At 36.1% G+C, this 6,000-nt stretch overlaps 1 long non-coding RNA gene across 1 annotated transcript in view; it reads left to right on the top strand.

The window, feature by feature from the left end:
- The first annotated feature begins 2,078 nt into the window (after window positions 1-2,078).
- Window positions 2,079-6,000, top strand: part of LOC142241851 (uncharacterized) — a 28,477-nt gene continuing 24,555 nt past the window's right edge. Inside the window, exons 1-4 of the long non-coding RNA XR_012723843.1 lie at window positions 2,079-2,149; window positions 2,213-2,254; window positions 2,319-2,458; window positions 4,326-4,676. This is a non-coding gene — a long non-coding RNA (uncharacterized LOC142241851). The remainder of the gene's footprint in view (window positions 2,150-2,212; window positions 2,255-2,318; window positions 2,459-4,325; window positions 4,677-6,000) is intronic.

The following is a 6,000-nucleotide window of genomic DNA, read 5'->3' as shown; positions in this document are numbered from 1 at the left end:
CGGGCAGCAAAATGTGGTATCACAATGGACTGAATAGTCTAAGTGAGCCTGATACATCGGGCTGCCACCTAACCTAACCTAGATGCTCAAGACACCGGTGGGTATAAATATGCCAATATGTTATATCAGATATGCATTAAATTCGATATGTAGCGATTTTATTCCTAAAGGGTGATACCGTCAAAATTTGGTCAAGGGAAAACGCGTGTAAATCGGTGAAATCGTTTATTTAAAAAATCAAATTAAATTTCTTTTGAAGTTCAATTAGTATAAACTTCAGGAAAAATATTCAGTTAGGCTTTCGCTTTTACAAATCCGAATTGCCGGGCCTCACGCTTGACACCTGCCATCAGATTTTGTACAGCCACCTTGTCCACCTTCTTCGCCGCAGAAAGCCAGTTTGCCTTGAACTGCTGCTCGTCCTTAGCAGTTTTTTTGGTCTTCTTTAGGTTCCGCTTGACAATAGCCCAGTATTTCTCAATTGGGCGGAGCTCTGGCGTTTTGGGAGGGTTCTTGTCCTTGGGAACCACCTGCACGTTGTTGGCGGCGTACCACTCCATGGCCTTTTACCGTAATGGCAAGATGCCAAATCCGGCCAAAACAGTACGGAACAACCGTGTTTCTTGAGGAAAGGCAGCAGACGTTTATTCAAACACTCTTTCACGTAAATTTCTTGGTTGACAGTCCCGGAAACTATGAAAATGCTGCTTTTCAAGCCACAGGTACAGATGGCTTGCCAAACCAGATATTTCTTTGCGAACTTTGACAGTTTTATGTGCTTGAAAATATCTGCTACCTTTTGCCGTATAAAACTCCTGTCCCGGAAGCTGCTTGTAGTCGGCTTTGACGTAGGTTTCGTCGTCCATTACTACGCAGTCAAACTTCGTCAGCATCGTCGTGTACAGCCTCCGGGATCGCGCTTTGGCCGTCGTATTTTGTTTATCTTCGCGATTTGGAGTCACTACCTTCTTGTAAGTCGATAGTCCGGCTCGATTTTTGGCTCGATGCACGGTTGTAGACGATACACCCAGCTTATTTGCGGCATTTCGGAGAGAGAGGTTAGGGTTTCGCTTGAAACTACCGGCAACTCTCTTTGTCGTCTCAGTGGCTTCCGGTTTTCGATTTCCCCCCGATCCAGACTTCCTGGCTGTCGTCAAACGTTCCCCAAACACTTCAATTACATTTGTAACGGTTGATTTGGCAACTTTTAGCGATTTTGCCAGCTTTGCGTGCGAGTACCTCGGATTTATATTGACCAAATTTTGACCTATCACCCTTTATCTGCAAAAAAAATCCCTAACAGAAATATTTATGTTAGACCCCATAACATTTATACAGATCGACTCAGGCCATTGGAATCCATCCGTCTGCCAGTCTACGTATTTTTTATTCGCAGGATCGCAATTTTGATAAAATTTGGTTCATGGTTGGATTAAATTTAGATATAGCTTCCTTATACGTATCGCCCGATTTCAAACAAATTGCGCTTATTTACTAATTTGACAAATCATCGAAATCAGTTCAGATTTACAAACAGCTCCCAAATATCTTACTCGCCCAATTTTCCCAAATTTAGACGTAATATCCGTGATCAGTGAATGAAGCCGCCGAATATGTCGACTCATCTCCACTCAGATGTAGCCGCCAAATATTCAAAAATATTGATTTATATCAGATAAATGCATTAAAAATTGTTGTATTTTTTGTCAAAATTGTGAACCTTCCACTCACAATCAATTACTATAAAGTTGCTCTAATAATTTTGTAAAAAATTTTGAATCAATTGTAAATTTGATTTAAAGATTGGTTGTGCAACCAATCTCATTACCATTCCGATAACTTCAAATTGATTTTATAATGGATAATTGTCCATCGCCGAATGACAAATTTATATCGGCTTAGCCGTTAAGCCGCCGGAGATAAAAATTTTGTGTCAGCCTCCGCCGACAAAAAATGGGTCGGCTTCATTCTCTGTCCTTCTTTGAGTGAGTAAAATTATTAACCACTGTGAGTTTAGTTATATATATTTTTTTAATTTTCGACATGTAAGTAGACGTATAGAAAAAAAAATTGAAAAATTTTCATTTGACATCAAAAATTGTTGGAATTAGGTTGAAAAGTAAAATATTTTATGGAAATTTTCCAAAAGGTAAATTCTAATAATTAAGTTTTGAGACCTAATCCGATCTAACGACGCTACAAATCTTAATAGCTAATAGTTAATACGGGATACTGGACATTTGATTTTCTATATGTAAGTAGACGTATAGAAAAAATTTGAAAAATTATCATTTGACATCAAAAATTGTTGGAATTAGGTTGAACAGTAAAATATTTTATGGAAATTTTCCAAAAGGTAAATTCTAATAACTAAGTTTTGAGGCCTAATCCGATCTAACGACGCTACAAATCTTAATAGCTAATAGTTAATACGGGATACTGGACATTTTCGCACTAGGTAAGTAATTTACAAAGATAAGGCTGCAAATAGAAAGTTTATGTGGCAATTTACGATTTCACACTGTTAGAAAAATATGTTTTTCATATGTTTCGATATAAGCAAAATGTGTTTCGGGCACAATTTTTAAACACAATATATTTAAGTGCAAACATGTAATGTTCTCAAACTAACACTAAATGTTTGGAACACATATGTTGATATGTTAGAATATATTATGTTTGGGGCATGCGTATTTCATAAAAATTATATGTGTGAATGTAAACATATATTCATTTACAAATTTCGAGTAAACATATATATGTTGTGATATTTTATTCAGAGAGCGACAGAGAGAGAGAGAGTATAGAGAAAGAAATAGAGATAAAAACCGGGAGGGTCGACGAAAGATATCAAATTAACACAGCGAGAGAATCAAAAGAGAGCAATTTCTGTGAAACCGCTTATATGTTGTTTCGGAAACTGCTTTATGATAAGGCCAAAAATTGTATATGCTTAAGTCTAAATATTATTTAATTTAAGCCTAATTATTATTTAATTTGTGTATATTATAAAATTATTTATGTATGTTTATACTCAACCCACGTTCTTCCTTTGTTAGAGTTTTTGAATTCCTTCCAAAATTTCAAACTTTTATACCAAAACCAGTTTTTTATTACAAAATTGTTATTTTTGCAATAAAAAAATAATATCTTAGCCAAAAGCTCAGTCCATTTCGTTTATATCAAGCACTGTTTCTGACTGTAAATCTTTAATAACCCACATTTCGAAGTTTCATTATAAAAATTTAATATAGTATAAATATAAATGTGTAAATTAAAAAAAAATTGGTGTTTGGTCGGAGCAGGGATTGAACCCACGACCCTTTGCATGTACGGCAGACATGCTAACCACTGCTCCACGTTGCCAACACATGTATGCTTCTGTTAAATAATGTTATGTTTGCATGGGCTCGTGGGCGCTGCAAACTATGCTATATAAATGTAACTTATAACGATAATTGTCTACTGGTGACTATAACAACTACGTAGCTCAGTGGTAGTGTGTTAGCTTACAAACTGTATGGTCCTCGGTTCGATTCTCCGTCCAGGCGAAAGGTAAAATTTAAAAAAATTATAAAATTGAATAATTTCTTCAACATTATTTGTATTACAGAAAAAGGTGCCAAGAACTAAAAAATTTCGTGGAAGTGAAATTATGTTAGGGAATGAGCACAATCTTCTTTGGGGAAAATTCTTCCAAGCATATAATATTTTTGGGCTCAAAATGCTTCCAAACATATTATATGTTCACATAAAACAAACATATTAATGTTTCGGCAGTATCCAATAATATATGTGCTTCCTGCAAAATATGTTTGGAACATATGTTAGAGAGGCGATTTTTTTGAGGGTGCATGTTCTCCATATCCATATTTTGTGCTTTGGAAAGCGTTTAAATGCATACATAGAAGAATCGGCATTAAGTGGAACATTTCTTTATAAATTCCTCGATGAATTCTTTGCAAGGATAAGTGCTGCTTGACTTTTCTTCCTTTACAGAGCTGCTTAATATTCGGGAAGTTTTTTGCTGGGAGTTAGATATTATTTGTAAAACTCTATCCTTATTCCATAGTCCTTTCATGATTGATTCTAAATACTTCTTCAATTAAAATTATATCTTTTATTGCCATGATTATTTAATTCGATTCGGTTATTTAAATCCGCGAAATTGGAAACCTAAGCGTAATAATGTTAATGGACAAAAAGAAACTTGCCACAATATGAAGGCTAAAGTCAGTCCCCAAAAGTTTGGACTTTTGGGTGGCAGTGAGTGTTTCCCTCTTTCTATATAAAATCTATATATGTATGTATATCCTTTGTTTCAGATACAACTTAACTAAGGCTACCAAAAATTTTAACGTTATTGTAAGTGACCCAGGGAATATCCTTTCCGACAAGTCCTGATCAAGGCCGAATATTGTAGCATACGTATGGAAAGGATAGGGTCTGAGATGGTGATCGTTACAGTATAGACCAGAAATGCCTCCAATGCCGTGAAAATACCTTCAATCGCAAAATGTTTTCCCCATGCGGTCTCTGTTCAAACGAATAATCGAATAATTGCATATAGGCTTGCCAAATGACAGGGATTCGCCTGGATTGTCCCGGAATTTCGTCTCCAGGAAGTGTCCCAAATCTTTCACAAAATTTGCCAAAAATCCCGGAATTTCAATTACGTAAGGCATATGTTTTGTTTTTTTTTTCTTAGAAAAGAAAACGATTTGAAATTAAATCGCTTTCAAAAATATTTTCGATTTTGGATTTTCATACTTTTTATACCCACCACCATAGAATGGTGAAATAAGTTTGTCCTTCCGTTTGTAACAAATCGAAATATCGAATTCCGACTATATAAAGTATATACATTCGTGATCAGGGAGAAATTCTAAAACGATATGATCATTTCCGTCAGTCTGTCTGTCGTAATCACACAACAGCTTTCAATATCAATGCACTTAATTTTATTAATACTAGTTTGCAGGCAGGTAAAGTTCGAAGATGGGCTATATCGGTCCATATTTTGGTATAGCCCCCATACAAACCGATCCCCGGATTTGGGGTCTTGGGTTTCTAGAAACCTTATTTTCTATCCGATTTTTCTTAAATTGGAAATCTAGAGGTATTTTAGGACCACAAATAGGTGTGTCGAATATGGTGTGTATCGGTCTTTGATTTGCTATAGCCCCCATATAGCCCGATCACCAGATTTTACTTCTTGAGCTTCTAGAAACCATAGTTTTTATCCAATTTGAGGACCATAAATAGGTGTTCCGAATAAATTGTGTATCGTTACAGATATTGATATATCCCCCTTATAAACCCGCCCTCCAAATTGGGGTCTGGATTCTGTAGGGTTTTTAGAACCACAATTAGGTGTGCTGAATTTGTGTATCGGTGCATGTTTTTGGCAAAGCACCCATATAGACTGATTACCCAAATTAACTCTTTGGGCTTATATCGGATTAGCCTGAAATTGTAACGGATTTAGTCTTTATTGCTCCATTTGGTAAGGCCTCCATATAGACCGATTTCACTTCTTGAGGGTATAGAAGGCGCACTGATCATGAAAATAGCTTGAAACTGAAAGTAAACTTTCCAGACGAATAGTTTTCAAAGGTAACTATTATATTTGATCCATGTTAGTTGGTGTATAGGATTAGGCACGGCCTAACTTACTGCTGAATATACTTGTTAAATGTACATTTGTCTGTGAGAATTTGTACCATACTGAGACCGCATTGCATGAACTAGTCAGCTTTATTGAAAGCTCACTATCTGTCAAAGAATACACAATCGTGGCGTTTCTAGACATCGAAGGGACGTTCAATAATGTCCATCCGAGCTCGATATTAAATGGACTGACAACTCTGAATGTTGATCCAGGTATACTTAGGCTGTTAGACGAACTTCTAATAAAGAGACGTATTTCAGCCACACTAGGGCAAGCAAACATACAAAGGTATGTGAACAGAGGCACTCCCCAAGGAGGAGTTCTATCAC

This window comes from Haematobia irritans, chromosome 1, assembly GCF_050003625.1.
Source record: "Haematobia irritans isolate KBUSLIRL chromosome 1, ASM5000362v1, whole genome shotgun sequence".
Taxonomy (NCBI): domain Eukaryota; kingdom Metazoa; phylum Arthropoda; class Insecta; order Diptera; family Muscidae; genus Haematobia; species Haematobia irritans.
The sequence above is the reverse complement of the archived record's forward strand: the minus strand, read 5'-3'. Positions and strand labels throughout refer to the sequence as shown.